General features: G+C 37.2%; 1 long non-coding RNA gene across 2 annotated transcripts in view; it reads left to right on the forward strand.

Moving 5' to 3' along the window:
- Nucleotides 1-13827: 13827 nt before the first annotated feature.
- LOC311444184 overlaps nucleotides 13828-18280 on the forward strand; it is a 114853-nt gene continuing 110400 nt past the window's right edge. For both annotated transcript variants that reach the window (XR_014697694.1, XR_014697695.1), the window contains exon 1: nucleotides 13828-14504. This is a non-coding gene — a long non-coding RNA (uncharacterized lncRNA). The remainder of the gene's footprint in view (nucleotides 14505-18280) is intronic.

Here is an 18280-nt window from a genome sequence, read left to right on the forward strand (position 1 = left end):
ACTTTAATGAAAAACCAAAAAACCACGAAAGTAAATCTTTTTGTTCATTCTTACTTTCCCTCATTTTAAATTTATTACCCGTCATATCTGACCGAGATCTTTCTTTGAAGGCACATAGGGATGACTAGGATTAATATAATGACAGGGATCTTAGAAAAAGTTTGCTTTGCACCTACTGAGATTAGTGTGAATCTTTCAATTGACCTTGGTTGTCTATATGTCAGAAATAAAAATTCCTATTGCAAAAATACAAAATTTATTTTATGTCAAAGTATTCTTTTCAGTTCAGTATATCAGTAACAAAAATTAAGTTATGATTAAGATTTTGTCTTTAATTTCAGTTTCTGGATGTATTGTTTACATTTTCATAAATGATTTACACTGTCACAAATCCAGCATAAGACAAAAGAAGCAGGCCTTCTGTCTGTTAACCATTTTTTTTTAAGAAACGGATTTTATGTGTTAGAACCAGATTCAGCATTTTACTAATCAGTATTGTAATGAAACTGGGAAAAAGGTGGTGTTTAACTTAACATATGTAGTGGTTATAGCACTTTTGTGAATAGATAACACACAATGACCAATTGTCCTTTATTTATTTAATTTATTTTAATTTATTTTTTATTTAGATCAACCAGTCAGTAGTGGCTGTTATTCTCCATGAGCAGTGTTGTAAATGCACTTCACCATTGTGGTTGGGACAGATACTTTCCTAGATGGGACCCTAGGTCTCACTCAATTCATCCAAGATGTGCTTCCTAAAATACTTTAAAAATGATGACAGGGTCTTAATCAATGCCACAGAAATGCCAGGATACCATTTTATTCTTGGCCAGTCTTTATGTGTGCATGTTATACAGGGCAGGAAGGGGCAATCTTGCTGAATAATTCTTATTGTTTGATTATGCAGGGCTGACAAGAGAGTGCAGGCTGCCTGATCACAAATTGTAATTTCAGGAAAGAAACCTCCTATGTAAATCTGCACCAGATGGAAAGGCAGGATCATTGCAAGTGAGCAGAATTGTTTTCTGCATTTGAATTGGATAGCATATTAGAAAAACTTCGTGAGCTACATCAAGTTTCAAGGTAGTCAATACCATTGTTCTCAATGTTATTTTGTTCTCACCCTTGATTTTTATCATGTTTGAGTAAGTTTGTTGAATTTAGTAATAAAACTTTCCCTATATTATTATTGTTGTGAGATTATTTTCAAATCTGCATAATATGTTCATCCTCATTCTAGTCACAAGAGCAGGGTCACATGCATTTTCACATTGCAAAATTTTTGTGTGTGTTTTCTTTGTTTTTGTTTGTTGTGGTGTTTGTTTGTTCTTGTTTTATTTGTTTTATTTATTTATTTACTTGGCATTGGTGTTAAAATAGCAATGAGGGGATAGTTGGGGGATAGCTTAGTATTGAAACTTGTAGCCCACGATCAGAAATATTCTCTTTCTGAATACTGAAGAATACTGTCTTAAAGCAATGTGCCAGGCATGTAAAACTTTATACATTTAAGGAGGAAGCATAACATAAAGTTTATTCAATTGTCATTGATCCTAGTACATTTACACAGGGAGCTGCAGTACTGTGTGGAGATAGCTATTTGGTTTTGACCTGTTCATCCTGATGTTATAATGTTTTTGAGTCTGGAAGAAAAATGAATTTTTTGTTCAAGCATCACTGTATGGTATTTCACTGTGTAATGTAGAAATCCTTGTTGTAAATCTCATACTGATGTTGTGACACTATTCACAGAAAACCAATTTCGCTGGAGGAAACCCTCAATTATAAATGTTAAAGCATGGTATGTTCTGAGCTTGTAAAGAAATATAACTTCTAAGAACAGTCATACAAGTAACATATATGTATATACCTTGTATAAGGAAGTGATTGAGTGACACAATATTTTTGTACAACCTTGTCTATCTTTCTCCCTGCACCTCATTTATTTTAACTTAGTTTATTCTGTTCTTTACATTGTCTTTATGCTGATACACGTTTTTTGTTGTTGTTTGTTCATTTGTTTGTTTAATAAATATATGCATTTCTTCTTTCACCTCCAAAAGCAGACCATTCTCTCCCAAATTTACTCACAACCAAATTTTCTCCCTGTGAGTGTCATCTTTATTCCAGCAGCTTTTCTAAATGTAAAAATGCTACTGTCCTGAAATCTGGGATCTTGCATCTTCATAGGACTAAAAAGGGGGACATTGTCCCTTTCGGGTGAGGGGAGGACAGCTGTCCCCTGAGGTGGTAATCAGAATAATCATACCAAGCCACTTTTCAGCCAAATGCTGTGAATCCACCTCAGTATCTCATACCTGGTTAACCTCTGTAACCTAATTGACCAGGTGGTTATGAAAGCTCCATTCTGACGTTATTGCTGAGATTATAACTAGCAATATTCCTGCAAAAGAAAACTTTTCATCATGTCCTGCAGAACATTTAGACTTTCCTAGCAAATGTCCTTGTACTGTATACTCATCTTTCATTTGTAACTAATCTGCTTAATGTAATAGAAGAAATAGGGATATATTGTCATTTCATAAATGTTAAATCATGAGCTTTCATTTTAAATGTTTTTCTAAATTGCAAATAATTGTATTAAACACGACCTTGCTCTACATTTGTACATGGCTATTTTCTACCTATTTCAAATTCTTAACTGAACACTACTATTGGTTTTTACAGTTGTGCACTTCTACAAGATGCTGAGTTAAGGAGATCATCAAGCAGATGTAACACAATGTTAAGGAAGATTTAAGTCCTAGGCAAAAAGTCTCATAAGGAGCTTGTGACAGAGAAAACAATTGAAACTGATCTCCAGAAATCTGGAAGAGCACCTAGAACCCATTCTTTTTATTTATTTATTTATTTTTATTTTTGTTTGTTTGTTTGTTTTTTAATAGTAATTTTTCCATGGCTCTGACAACCAGTGGGACCAAACGTGTTCTCAATGATGTGTTCTCATGCAGTCCAGGCACAGATGCTGCTTTTGGAAGTCAAAAACGAGCGCCAAAGCTTAGTAGGAAAGTTGTATCTGATTCCTTGCTTTTGGCATCATAGTTTTCACCCTTCTTATTCTGCACTTGGTTACAGAATGGACCTCCTACAAGGAATAAAAGTTTCTTTTGTCTTATCCAATAATTAACAACAATAAGTATCATGCTTTTAGTTAAATAACTCTTAAGTGATTTGTGCTCAAATGACAAATGACAGCCTGAGAGCATGTGAGCATGGGTATCTTTGGACAAGGAATTGTGTACGAACAAAGAACATCATTTCTCAGACAATTGCCTCCAAGAACCTTTTACAGAGTGGTGCTTGCATTCAATATGGACCAACCTTTTGGTGTTTTTAAATTTAACAGCTAGTCAAAACTATGGGTCTCAGCTGCATTTGTAGTCGATGCACATTGACAAGCACCTCCAGAGAATGATACACCCCATCTTAAAACAGGTGGTTTGAGATGGTATCAGTCTCCTGCTTGATCCAGTTTATTAAATATTAGCTGTACAAAAATAATTTAGAAGCCATATGGGGCAGGGAAGAAATGGAAAAAAAAAAAAAAAAAAAAAAAAGTGGGAATGGAAGATAATAATGGAAAAGTAAGAGTTAATAACAGGAAAGTATAAATTGTGAAGAAAGCATATGTATGTAGAAATGAAGACAAACAGTGAATTCATGTATTTTAAAAGGAAGACTTTACAAAAAAAAATAAAGGAATGAATGAAGTGGGGAAAGGTAGAGTAAAACAAGGAAACAGAAGAAAATGAGAAGGGAAAAACAATAGGAAGATGAGATATTAAAAGGAAGGAAAATAGTGATTAAGTGGAAGAGATACAGGTAAGTGAGAAGGATAATAAAGAAGTGGAAGGGGAACACTGATAAAGTTTTGGACTACACATACTGTTGTGCAAATGTCCCTTTATTTTAATAAAAAACAACAACAACAACAAAAATAAAAAAATAAAGGTTTAAAAAGGGTTAAAAAACAAAAACAAAACATATATTCAGCAAGTCTTTGAATATGTCAGGAGAGACTGCCATGACTTTGCCATGACTATGCTGTGATTGATGAGAGGCCAGGTGGCCATGTTATCTGGGATTGGGCACAATCTAATATGCTTTATCACTAAATAGAGATTAGATTATGGCTCAGATAATGGAGACCATGTTGCATTGGGTTTAGGAACACAAGACTCACTACTTGTGCTCAGAGTGAGGGCAGGACTCATTTACTGCTGTTTCCAATGCAATGTACTTCAGTCTGATAATACAGTGTCTGCCACACACTTAACACCAATTGCAAGACCAATTTAAGGTAAACTTGCACCACTTGTATTACGTAAGTACACATAGTTTCTAATGAGAGAAACTGGTGGGATAGATTGGAGATGTTATACCAAGTACTCTTAAGAAATAATAAAATAATAAATAAATATTTATAATATTCATAAGCCTGAGAGCAGATAGGTTCTCTCATCCTTTTTAATGATTTATTAACAATCTTTAATTGGCAGTTCTTAAAAAATCCAATTCAGCTTTTAAAGTGAAAAGGCAAAAGATAAAAGACACTGTAGGTAAACTTGCACATCTAATCAACCCCAGTCTACAACTAAAATTAAGGCATTGATTTAAAAGTTACATTTCAAGCTTCTGCTGTCATTTTAGTAGTGAGTTTATTTTATGTTGTCTGAAAATATAAAGTAAAATTCTTGTAAGTGCCCTTAATATCCCTGCAAATCTAATTCTTTCCAGAATCATACCCCATTAAACTAAGAAATAATGATGTCGGTTATTTATGTGGATTGGTACCCCTTCTATTGCCCACAGTATTTTACAAGCCATAATATATCAGTATGGCAACGTTAAGCTCCTGTGTTATAATTGGCTCTGTAGAGTCTGTGGCTCCATGCAAAGCAAAAAGGGCAGCACTGTACAATCCACTCCTAATGCTGGGATTAATTATATTGTAGAGTTCATACTGCACTTGCAGATGTTACTAATTACTGCCACTCCCAGTTTAATAGCTGTTTCCATAGTAACTATGAGAATTTAAAGAAGGTGACGAGGAAGTGAGTTGAGTAGCTTTATTCTAAAAGGAGGAAGAGGACAAAGGTGATCTGACCAAAAATTTAAATAAATCCCCAAAGCAGTGCAAGATAAACAAAAAGTAATAATAAAGTGGAATGTGCAAATTTTCAGATGATACCAATGAATTTAAATAATCAGTTAAGTTAGCATTCTGCTCTGACATGATCCTTTGAAGTTTAATTCTAGACTTTTTGGTGCAGTCTAGAAAGTCACATGAAGTTAGAGTGCATGTAGTACAAGTACCAATGTCTGTCTCCAGCATCACTGATTTATTAGGTACAAGCACACTACTACTGATCTTGGTCTAGAACTAAAAGTTTTAGAGACATAGGTCTGCGTGCTCCAAATAATTAAGACTATTAATCATAAAAGTTAATAACTTTTGTGAATTCTAAATTAACCAAGTGACTGTGTCCCCCAAAATTGAAATACAGGTTTTTACATTGACTATTCAGTATACCTACAAGAACACTAGCATCAGCTAACATACTGAGCATCTATTGTTATCTTTGCATCATCTTGAAATTCTGTCTTTAGACAACAATTGCTGTTGGTTAAAAAGCATTTTGAAAATGTCTAGATAGAACCTGCTGGTAAATAGAGATAGTGATAGTTTATATCTTCTCATATAAAAGTGTGAATAAAATCAATTATTGATAAATTGCAAAGTATTACATCTCAAAGATAGTGTGAAAAAAAAGAAATACTTTGATATTTCAAAACAATATGATGAAATAACAGCTTGAAATATTCCCTTTTCAAAAGGCTTTTCAGAGATATCTTAGCATTTCTACTGTTGGCTCTTAAAATAATTAAAACTAAAAGGAAACAGAGAAACTATGGTTATTGACAAAACCCATATTTTCATAAAAAGAACCCCCTTTACTTTTGGAAACTGCTATCACTTTGCCTGTAAATAATGTGATAATTTATCAAACTATAATTCTCAAATTTTCTTGTGAAAAGTGGGCTGTACGCATTCCATCAATGGCTGTGACAGACAAATGTCCAATTCTACCTCCCTAGAGTACACAAATTCTCTCCCTTTTAAATGCAGATGACTTTTTACTACGAAGAGAATCCCAGTGTTCCATATGCACCCATCTGTGTTCAGTGAATAAAATAAAACCTCCCAAAGGAGATAAGCAGTTGTCCTGTGCACTGTGTAAGTGCTGTTGAAATCTGTTTTCAGAATTTGAGTAGGTCAGAAATGGTAGCCAGTTTGTGACTAATCTTCTCCAGAAGGGTACATAGCACCTCAACTGTTGGTATGTATTAATAGTCCAGTATTTATAATTGTCATCACAATATCTAGATGGATGGTAGACACCTAAAGCACATGGTAAGTATTAATAATCCAGGTCATAATATAATAATTAGAAATATAAAAACAGAAGCTGTAAAAAAAAGGGTTCAATATTAAAGAGGATAAATCTGGACAGAGAGTTTTCCTTTTATAACACAGATCAACATTTTTGCAGTGAGCTGGGAAATTCCTTTTGGACCAAAGCATGTTCTTCCTCCCACGCTGCACCTTGCAGTAGAAATCCTCTTTGAGTATATAAAGTTCCTCTCCACAAGAAGCTGCTGCTATTTTTTCATCTGGCACCTTTTACTGGTTGCACATACACGCTACCTTTAGGCCAGCTGAACCATATCTTGCATTAGGTCCCACCTTGCAGCCTCCCTGGAGGTTGCCTGAGAGCACACTGAGGTACCTGCCGAGAAAAAAGACCACCTTTCGTAGATGGGATCACTGTTAATTCCTCCCTGGAAATAGAGTTCCTTTGTTTCATTTTGACCTTGGAAACAATTTCTGCCCTTGTCTAGCCTTTTTCTTCTGGCCAGTCTCCCGAGGTCTGCTTTCTAGGCATAAGAAGATATGAGAGGGAGATCATTTCTGAAAACACGAAAAGTCTGAGGAAAACATTGAAAGGAGGACATAACCTTGAGAGTACCCGGGTAGAGGAGGCAGAAAACCTAATGCAGGGTCAGAAAAATGAAAGGAAAAGGATTAATTAAAATGCACTGTAAGAGTTTTGAGGATGAAAAAGGCATATAAGTGCTAAGTATTTTTCTTTGTAACAGAAGCTCTGCTCAAAATCAATGGGGAAAGCATGGCTTTTATTTGAGTGTCAATTTGCATATTAATATTGTGATAGCATTATGCAATAGTATATAAGACAGATTGGGTAAATAAAGGCTGTGACCAAACATTTCAGCTTTTCCCCCACGTCTATTCAAAATAAAACTGGCAGAATGTCACACTGTAGGCTTGTCCTTGATTTGTTTCCAGTAGAACATTAATTGATGTGTTACCATGTTTTGATATGTGATTTACAAGCTCTATAACTCAAGGGGTGATTACAGCCAGGCTAGCAATCTGTATGCCAAGCCTCATTTCAGTGAACTGCCCTGGGTATTTTGCTGAAGAAATCATGGCTTCTAAAATGTGTGGGAGACAATACTAAGCAGTGGCAATCAGCAGCACAGTTTTCTGTTGGTGCAGCGGGAGGGAGTATTTTGAAATAGCTAGTGCATCTGCTTGGTAGCTATTTTTTTCTCAAGCTAGAAAAATCTCCAATGTTTCAATACCCGCAAAATACCTAAAAATGTAGGAAAAAAAAAAAAAAAAACTGCATTTTTCAAATCTGCCTTCTGAAAGCAACTAAAAAGAATGGAAGAAGAATATGTAAATTCAGAAAACCAATGCATTTTCTTCTTCCCCAGTATTTAAAAAATTGCTTTGCAAAACTCTTGGTAATGAAGAAACTTTTGAGTTATAGTTTAATTCCTATGCAATCTACAGTGGCTCAACTATGACCCTTAAATACCAAAGCTGGCAAAAATAAAAAAAAAAATAAAAAAATTAAAAAAATCTAGCTTATTATTGCATTATTGCACTACCCTGTGTTACAATAATACCATCTACCTACTTCATGTTTCATCTTGTTTTCTAGTATTGTTTCATTTGCTGAAAGATGCTTAACAGGACAAATTTTTAGAAGCCCTTTTTAAATTAATTTTATCATTTTAATAACTCTGCATTGTTAAAGGAATTGTAGAGAGTTTATATATCAAAGAAAAAGTAATGTGTTGGTAAGTTTGTTCAATTGAAGACTACCTCCAGTACAACAGCTTTACAGGTTAATTTCCTTTCATTATAGATCATTTTAACTCACACGTAAAAATTAAATAGGAGATGGTATTAGTACTGAGGAGCAGAGTACTAGAAGTTGGGTAAGCCAGACTAATGTTGCAGAGTGAAAATGGGCATGTGTTGGCCACAACACTGTGGAGCAGTGGAGTTTCATTTTAAATGAAGCAACTGACAGCAGTAAATTGTTGATAGCAAAATATGTCATATATATAAAACACCAAATCTAGTTCATTATTTCATACAAAGACAGTACATTCAGCCTTGTCTCTGAAAACTATGGCTATAAAGTTTCAGATTTTGGTTCATCCAAATTGAGGGGAATACTATTGGCCTCTTTTTATCAATGGGGCATGTAGTTATTTCACTGAGATCCTGTGACAGTGCAATCCTTTGTTTAGCATCATTTCAGGACTTGTTGCAGTTACTGGTTATGGTGACATTGCTTTACTAATGCCTTTTGCAGTATGTGCAATTCCATAGGTACAGGAGCTGAGTCTATTGTGTTTTGTACAAACTCATATATAGTGCCAAGCCATTCTCCATCATTGCCAAGCCACTCTACATTATACTTGAAAAGTCCTGGCAGTCAGGTGAAGTCCCTGGTGACTGGAAAAAAGGGAAACATCACTCCCATTTTTAAAAAGTGTAGAAAGGAAGACCTCGGGAACTACAGACTGGTGAGCCTCACCTCTGTGCCTGGAAATATCATTGAACAGATCCTCCTGGAGGCAATGTTAAAGCACGTGCAGGACAAAGAGGTGATCTGAGACAGCCAGCACAGCTTCACCAAAGGCAAGCTGTGCCTGACCAATCTGGTGGCCTTCTATGACAGAGTGACTGCATCAGTTGACAAGATCAATATCCTCTACTAGGACTTCTGTAAGGCCTTTGACATGGCCCCACACAACATCCTTGCCTAGAGATATATGGATTTGAAGGGTGGACCATTTAGTGGATAAGGAACTGGCTTGAAGGCCACACACACAGAGTTTTGGTCAGTGACTCCATGTCCAGGTGGAGGCTGGTGATGAGTGGTGTCCTTCAGGGGTCCATCTTAGGACCAGTACTGTTTAATATCTTTATTAATGACATAGTCAGTGGGATTGAGTGCACCCTCAGCAAGTTTGCAGACAACAGCAAGCTGAGTGGTGCAGTCAGTACAACAGAAGAAAGGGATGCCATCCAAACAGACCTGGACAGGCTGGAGAAATGTGCCCATGTGAACCACTTAGTTCAAGAAGGCCAAGTGTAAGGTGCTGCATCTGAGTCAGGACAATCCCAGATAGGGGTACAGACTGGGAGAAGAATTCATTGAGAACAGCTCTGCAGAGAGGACTTGGGGTGCTGGTGGATGAAAAGTTTGTCATGAGCTAGCAGTGTGTGCTCGCAGCCCAGAAAGTCAACTTCATCCTAAGCTGCATCAAAAGAGGCATGACCAGCAGGTCAAGGAAAGTGACTGTCCTCCTCTGCTCTGCCCTTGTGAGGCACTGCTTGGAGTCCTATGAAGAAAGGCTGAGAGAGATGGGGCTGCTCAGCCTGCAGAAGAGAAGGTTCTGGGGAGACCTTATTGAAGTCTTTCAGTACTTAAAGGAGACATAGAAAAGATGGAGAACATTTTTTATTATGGCAGATAATGATAGGAAAAGGGAAAAAATGTTTTAAACTAAGGGAGGGAAGATTTAGATTAGAAGTTTGGAAAATTTTTCACTCTGAAGGTGGTGAGGCCCTGGCGCATACTATCCAGGGAAGCTGTGGATGCCCCACCCCTGGACGCGTTCAAGGCCAGGCTGGATGGGTCTTTGGACAACCTGGTCTTCTGGGTGGTATCCCTGCCTATGGCAGGGGGGTTGAAACTGGATGATCTTTAAGGTCCTTTCCAACACAAACCATTCTAAGACTCTATGAAATTAAGAACTTGAAGTTTGATCTCAAGAGAAGCAGAGGCATTATACAGTTAGGTTAAGGAAAAAGATGTCATACCTTTCTTTGACTATGTCATTATAGCTATGACATAGCCTTTAAATCTAAACAAACTATTTCATGTTTCTGACCTCAGTTTTACAAAATGCTTCAGAAGAGAGTGTGAAAGTAATTAAAGGTATAGGAAAAATGTGATAAAATACAACATGGATTTGCAAATGATTTGATCATACTGGATTAAGCTGATATTTTTCTTTGATTTTTTGGACAAGGGAAATGAAATGCATCTAATCTATCTGGACTTTAACAAAGCACCTAATACAACTCCTCAAGGAAAATTATTAGCTAAGATAGAGAAGCCAGGGATTACTACAAGCACTTTAAAGTGGATAAAGAATAGACTTCAAAGGGAAAAAGTGAAATGTTGAGGTAAAATGTTGGTTAGACAATTACCTTAATTATTAGATTAGAGACTTGCTCCATATACTGTTTTAATTAGTAATCTTGGCTCATGATTTTCCTGTTAAAATTGGCTGATGACACAAAGGATTTGCCCGTATGGGGGAAGGTCAACCATCATAGAGGATGAAAAAGATGACTCTGATGATGGCAGCAATAGAGTATGACAGAAGGAATGAAGTTAAGGAATAAAATGAAAAAAATATATATATATGCTAGACATATTATCTGATTATTGGATGACTATGAGTCATTAACGTTAAATAGATGCCAAATAATCAAATATAACCCTCTAATCAGGTTGTGCTTCTTTATATTATTTCTAAAAAGCACTTGAATTCAGTCAGAGTTCACAGTGTGAAAAATCAGGAGCTTGAGCCCTGTTTCTTATGTTACCATGAAGACAAGGGACCCCATCCTGACTATGGAATATACTTCTGGACAACCATGTTGAATAGAATAGAATAGAATAGAATAGAATAGAATAGAATAGAATAGAATAGAATAGAATAGAATAGAATAGAATAGAAATCTCTGTTGGAAGGGGCCTACAAAGACCACCAAGTCCAACTACCTGACCACTTCAGAGTTAAACAAAAGTTAAAATATATTATTAAGGGTATTATTGAAATGCTTTTTGAACACTGACAGACATGGAATATCAACCACCTTGTTAGGAAGCCTGTTTCAGTGTTTGACAACCCTCACGGTAAAGAAAATTTTCCTAATAATCCAATCTGAATCTATCTTCACAGCATGGTACCATTTCCACACATCCTATCATCAGAAGAGGCCAGTACCTCCCACTCCATTTTGCCTCCTCAGGAAGTTGTGGAGAGCAATGAGGTCACCTCTCAGCCTCCTTTTCCCTCCAACTAGACAACTTAAGTGTCCTCAACCTCTCTTCATAGGACATGCCTTCTGTCCCTTTTACGAGCTTCGTTGCCCTCCTCTGGACTCAATTACCTTATTATCCTTTATGGAGCCCAGAACCGCCCACAGTATTCAAGGTGCGGTCACACCAACACTAAATACACTGACAGAATCTTCTCTTTTGCCCAGCTGCCTATGCTGTGTTTAACACACCCCAAAACGCCATTTGGCCTCTTGGCATGCTTCTGGCTCATGCTGAGGCTGCTGTCACCAGCACTCCCAGATCCCCTTCTGCTGAGCTGCTCTCCAGCCACTCATCTCCCAGTCTGTTCCTGTGTTCAGCATTACTCCATCCCAGCTGCAGAACCCAGTGTTCACCTTTGCTGAACTTCACACTGTTGACGATTGCCCAATGTTCCAATCTATCTAGATCCCTCTGCAAGGCCTCTCATCCTTCCAGAGGGTCAACAGCACCTAGTATCATCAGTGAACTTTTTAAGGATGCACTCCAATCCCGCATCCAGATCATTTTAAAAAATATTTAACAGGACTGGCCCTAGAACTGAGCCCTGTGGAACACCAACAGTGACCAACTGCCAGACAGATGTAGCCACATTCACTGTCACCCTTTGAGCTCTGCTGTTAAGCCAGTTCATCCCCCAGCATAGTGTGAACCTGGTCACCTTGAAAATGGACAATCTGTCCAGAAGAATAATGTGAGAAAGAGTAAAGAAAATTTCAAACTGGAGCAAGGACTCAGGTTTCCTGTGATTAGTAAATTGCTCTTACAAGCTGAGGGCCAATAAGGCAAGGCTACCCTCTGAAAACGTAAGTGCTGCCCTCTGAAAATGTAAAAGAGAGAAGAACCATTTTAACTAATGAATAATGCTGGCATGAACAGATTAGTCAGGAATAGGTTTGAAGAGACCATGGAGCAGTGAAAGTCTATGAGAGTAAAAAGGAGAAAGTGTCTTTCCAGCTCATGAAATAAAACCAGCAGTGCAATTGCCCCTTTGCCCAAACCATTTTCTCACTTCATTTTTATCTCCACTGTGAGTACATATTTCCCTTAACATGAATTATTAACTATTAACTATTCTTCACTAACACGTTACATTGTTAGGCCTTTCCAGTCAGTGGAAATTAAGTATAATTTCTCTTTTAATAGAGACTTCACATTTGCTGTTACCAGTCTACATTCCAGTGTTGGTGACCTTTTTCATTACGCTAGTTCACCCTCTGTGTTTTCTTCATCTTCTTTATATACCTTTCTTCATGTTCTGTATCATATTGTTAGCTTTCTTGATCTCATTCATTTACTTTTTTTTTTTTTCTTTCTTTCTTTTTTAGCACTGCTTTGCACCAAAGCAGATCAAATATCATTTCTTGCTCAGTGCTAGCAAAAGCAAGTCTATTGCAGGCTCTGTCATGGTCATAAAATTTACATAGGACAACGTATAACTTATTGGATTGATACAACCAAAAAGTGTTTTAGATTCTTTTTCTCTGCTACCCCTATTAAGTAATTGTATCACTGATTTATTATTCATTTTTATTATCTGCCAGAAATGCTCTGAGATGTTTCACTCTGCTTGGTTAAGTGTCAGCCCATATGCAGCCACCAAAACCCAGAAGTCCTTTGACCCCCTTAGAGCAAATATGGAACAACCAAAACTTCATTTACTCTCAGTATTTTCTGATACTTGCCTAGAAATAGATAAAGCCTTTGTCCACCACCTTCTCAAACCGATATACTTACCAGGAGTGCAGAAAAGCCAAGGAAAATATGGGTGTATTCTTATTCTTATTATTTGTTTGTTTCTTTATTTTCTACTGACCCTAGACAGGTCAAAATCCTCTAGAATGTTAGTTAGTTAGCACTTCTATCCTGATTTTGTCTAGCAAATCATTGTGGTGGTTTCACCCTGATGGAAAGTTAAACTCTAGCACACCACTCTCTCACTCCCCCTTCCTTAATAATAATAATAAAAAATAATAATAATAAAAAAAAAGGGGGGGGGGGGGGAAAGAACGATGCAAAGAACGATGCAAAGAGCTCAAGGGTTGAGATAAGGATAGGGACATCACTCAGCAGTTACATTCATGGGCAAAACAAACTCAGCATAGGGAGATTAATGTAATTTATTGCCTATCAGACTAGAGCAGTGAGAAACTGAAAGCAAACAAGAACATCTTCCCCCCCTCTGCCTAAGGAGCACAGGAGAATGGGGGCTGCGGTCAGTCCCAAACACTTCATCTCCACCACTCCTTCACGGTCACTCCCTGACCCTGCTCCACATGGGGTCCCCCCCACGGAACGCTGTCCTTCCCGAACTGAGTCTGCAGGGGCTGCCCACAGGCAGCAGCTCTTCAGGAACTGCTCCCACATGGCTCTGTACTACGGGGTCAGCACGGGTTTCCCACGGGTTGCAGCTCCCCCCTGCTCCTGCTTGGGCTCCTCTTCACGGGTTGCAGCTCTGGCTCAGGGCCTGCTCCTGCAGGGGCTCTCCATGGGCCGCAGCCTCCTCCAGGCCACATCCACCTGCTCCACCAGGGGCTCCTCCATGGGCTGCAGCGTGGAGATCTGCTCCATGTGGGACCCATGGGTGCAGGGGGACAGCCTGCTCCACCAAACTCAGCTTCTGGACTGCATAAGCTTGGGTCACTAAGATTCAGTTACAAATTTTGTTTTTCTTTGAGACTGAAGTCAGAAAGTTAAAATCACTAATGTTAGACATGACCTCTGTTTCATTTTAAAAATAATACGTTAAGTTATTCAAACCCAGATAAAGATGACAAATTATCTGTTCTTCAGCGGAATTGGATGGTCAGAGAGTAATTACATGCTTACACTGCTTACCAAAGTTAAATAAATACATCACGAGATACATACTGTTCATAACTGACCACTGCCAGTGCGCGGTCTTCTCTGAGGAGAGCAGTGGGGACTTGGACATTTCCCTTCAAAGAGTTTTCATATCTTCTTTTGTTCCAGGTAAGTACAAAATCCTTTTACTTCAAAATGTTCCACATAAATAAAACCGTAAGTTAAACATGCATTTGATTTTATATTTAACATGTTAACACTGCTGAAAAATGTAAATGCAATACTGAAGCAGTTATCACAATTGGATTGCATTCTCTAAGTGTTTTGGAATTTTTGCTGAAAAAAAAAAAAAAAAAGGATCAGTAGATTTCTGAATGTGTAACTTTTAATTTCAATACTCCAGTGCAAAGTCACATATGCTATTTTTATAGCAGCTGAAATAAAATTAAAATGATTTAATTGCAGACTTATGCAATGACCAAATTAATATATATATATATATTATTTATTTGGAACAGTTAAAAAAATCTTAATTTGAAAACATAGCTTGAGCGTTTTTCAGTTTGACCCTATCTAATTGTTTCTCTGTCAGCCAGTGAATCCTCAAAATATTCACTAACCTCTTCCCCTTGAGTAATCTTTCACAGTGATGTATGGCAGAATTAGAAAAGGAGATACCTTAGCCTTCTGTAGGTAGAAGAACAAGCTCAATAAACTCAAGATCCTGCAGTGAAAGGAAGAATAAAGAGGTGTAAAAACACAACAAGATAACAGTTTTTTAAATATGTTGTGCTGCCTAAAAAATGTTATTTTTCAGGCAATAACTTTTTTTTTTTTTTTTTTTTTTTTAATATATATATGTTTTTATGATGGAAAGTCTTATAAGGACAGTACATGTGATGTCCTTGCATTGGCCTGGCTGGGGCTGCCTGTGGGCAGGAAATGAGCCATGCAGGGCTCACCTCTGACCCTGCCCTGCATCCAGCTCCCAGAGTTGGTAATGTTTGGCTCACTTTGCAGGAATAAAGGAGAAAGTTCAGAAATGTAACTGTATTTCTTGCCAAGCTCAGGGCCAAAATAGGAAAGATGACCAAGAAGGAATGAAATATAGTCTGTGATTTGCACGCCTGCAGTGCTGCAAAGGCAGATGGGTGGCTAATACTTTGCTTTTCTTCATTGCTTTCTCTTTCTTCATTGCTTTTTCTCTCTCTCTTTTTTTTTTTTTTAATTTTATTATTTATTTTCTTTCTGCTTTATTTTCCTTATTTGCTTCTATATTCATTTTTTTTGACAGCTTGAGTCACTTGCTCAAGGGAAAACTAAAGAATAAAACTGGGTAAAATTTAGAAAGAAATAATCGTAGATATATGTTTTCTCATAAGCAAAATGCATTTTATTTTGTGGGAATCTCATACAACATTCATCAGATTTGGAGCTTATTTTATAAGCTGTTATATGTTAACTTTACAATGGTAAAAAACGCTATTGTTTTTGAAATTTTATTATGACATTTTATTGTGATGCCTAGCAATCATAGGATAATATGATACTGATAACAAGCATCCTATTATATTATTTAACAGGGATACAGTAGGAAAGACTATAGTTATAAAATGCTATTTGTTTCATGAAAAAAAGTGTTGGAATAGTTGTCGCTCTCTTTCAATTAGATACTTTTAATTATTATTATTTTATTAACAGGGCTGCTTTGTATTTTTCTGTATTCGTAAAACATCTATCTTAATGGTCACCATGTAAAGCTGATAGGTGCTAGCCCATAAATAATGTATCATAATATAGACATCTGTTATATATTACAGTTTTTAAAATGGTAGAAAAGAAGAAGGTTGATAGCTGCAAGTAAAAACTCATTATAATCACTGCAGAGATCTGTATTTACATTTTCATGTGTTTAACTGTACATTTATTGTTAATAACAATGTCAGTTATCTGCTTTCACAATCCTAAGAAAATGAGTGCATAATTCCTAAATCCCTTAGTTATAGACTGGAGGAAGTCAAAATTCCTCTCAATAAAAACTAAGGTCCTAAGATCTAAATTTCAAACCTCTGTTCTTCCAGAATGATGATGCCATGCTGGTACAAACCAGAAGAAAAGGTGGTTTAGACAGGTATCCCATTAGAAAAGTCTCTTGAAAAAAAGGTTTGATATATAACCATTAACATGTCCCCTCTTTTGCCTTTTGGGTTTTGCAATTGTTTGGGGGAAGAGAGGAGGGTTTGTTTTTGTTTAGTTACAAAATTATTGTGACAAAATATTTCTGCCTGTAAGTTATTCTCAGCCAACACTTACGAGGATTAATGGGCTAAACATGACTTAAGGCTGCTTGGTTACCACAGTGACTGAACTTATTTCTAAACACAGAACGTGGCATGGCGTAATAGCTCAGCAGTGTCCATTCAGCCACAGTTCTAGCCCAGCAAAGTTTGTCAGATATGAGATTTGGCTCAAGAACATCAGAAAAATGTAACTGTTATAAAACCCGAGACATAAAGCCCCCAAAAAAGCAGCCCACAATGAGGAACCCATGAAAATATTGATACAATGCTGATTTTATGACTTTTTATTGCTACTTTCATCAGCACTTGTGGCTTTTGCTAAGAGGATTCCCATTCGAAGACTGATTGTGATAGCAAAGGTTTAATAACAGAAGTTTGTTAACACAGATACTAGAGAGAACCTGATCTGATGACCAGGCCCTTCCCAGAGGATGAAGTGAAATCATCATCAGATAATTTCTACCTTGTTTACTGGCTTTTAGTAGAGCTTCCTGATAGCAGCAAATGTAAAACAACTTATATAATGATGCTAGTCATGGCAAAAATACAGTTTGACTGCAGGATACCTGTGCTCATTTTAGTAGGACCTGGTCAGTAGTGAGGCTTATGTTCTCAATGGATTTTGATTATTTTAGTTGGAGGTCAGGCAATTTTTCCCCTGTTTGTGTCTTTAAAGAAGAGATTCTCTAAGTTCAAAGGTGAATGGCAGGTTATCACTTCTGTCTCCATGTAGCAGGAGTTACTCTCTCCATTGCCAGAGACAGAATACACTTGTAACATGGCTACCTCATCAAGACATCTACAGTAATGTTGCATTAGACTCAGTCAAAAAGACAGGGATTCAGTCTGAGCAGTTGGCAGTAAATACACCCAGGGACCCCATATTAAATCACAAACATAAAATAAATGGTGAACAAATAGTTCCTGCATGAGATCTTCCATACAGTGTACCTAACTGTCCAAAAGTCCTTGTTTCACTCTTTCGATGATGTGAACACAATTTGCTATAAGGCATGTATGGTGTAGATGGATGAGGGAGAGTCATGTGAAGATGGAGAAAACACACAATGGGGACTGAATTAAGGTTGCAGAGGTAGCTTTTGAATGCTTGACTCTGTAACCTTTGTAACCTTAATAATGTCATTTGAATGCATACTGTATTTTATTTGTTTAATGCCTCAGAGTAGCTACACTTGGAATGAACTCCATCACCTGCACTGAAGGAAGTAACTCAATAGGTCCTGATCCAGGATGGCCTGTTGTGATCATCCTCTGTAAGGTCATATGCATCACCCTTAGCCCTGAGAGCTGATGACAGGGTGCAGAAAAATTCTGTCCTCCGTTTCATGAAAGCCTAATTGCTCACTTTGTCATGCTGATCTTGTAACATGTCTCCAGTTCCTACTGCTTCTTGGTAATTTTCTGCACAGAAATACCCTCTGTGCACTGTCACCATTCACTCTGTGACATGGTAAAAGTACTGTACAGGCTATTTCTGTTAGATTTCACTAGGGAATGTTATTTCTCCCTGGAGCTGCCTCCATCAGCTTCATGCTATTTCTGTCTCCAAAGAAACAATTCTAAGCAGCACCCTTTCCACTGATATCAATCCTTCCCCCTCCTCCCTCTCAGAGTTGGCAGTCA

This window comes from Aythya ferina (assembly GCF_964211825.1).
Source record: "Aythya ferina genome assembly, chromosome: 1".
NCBI lineage: Eukaryota > Metazoa > Chordata > Aves > Anseriformes > Anatidae > Aythya > Aythya ferina.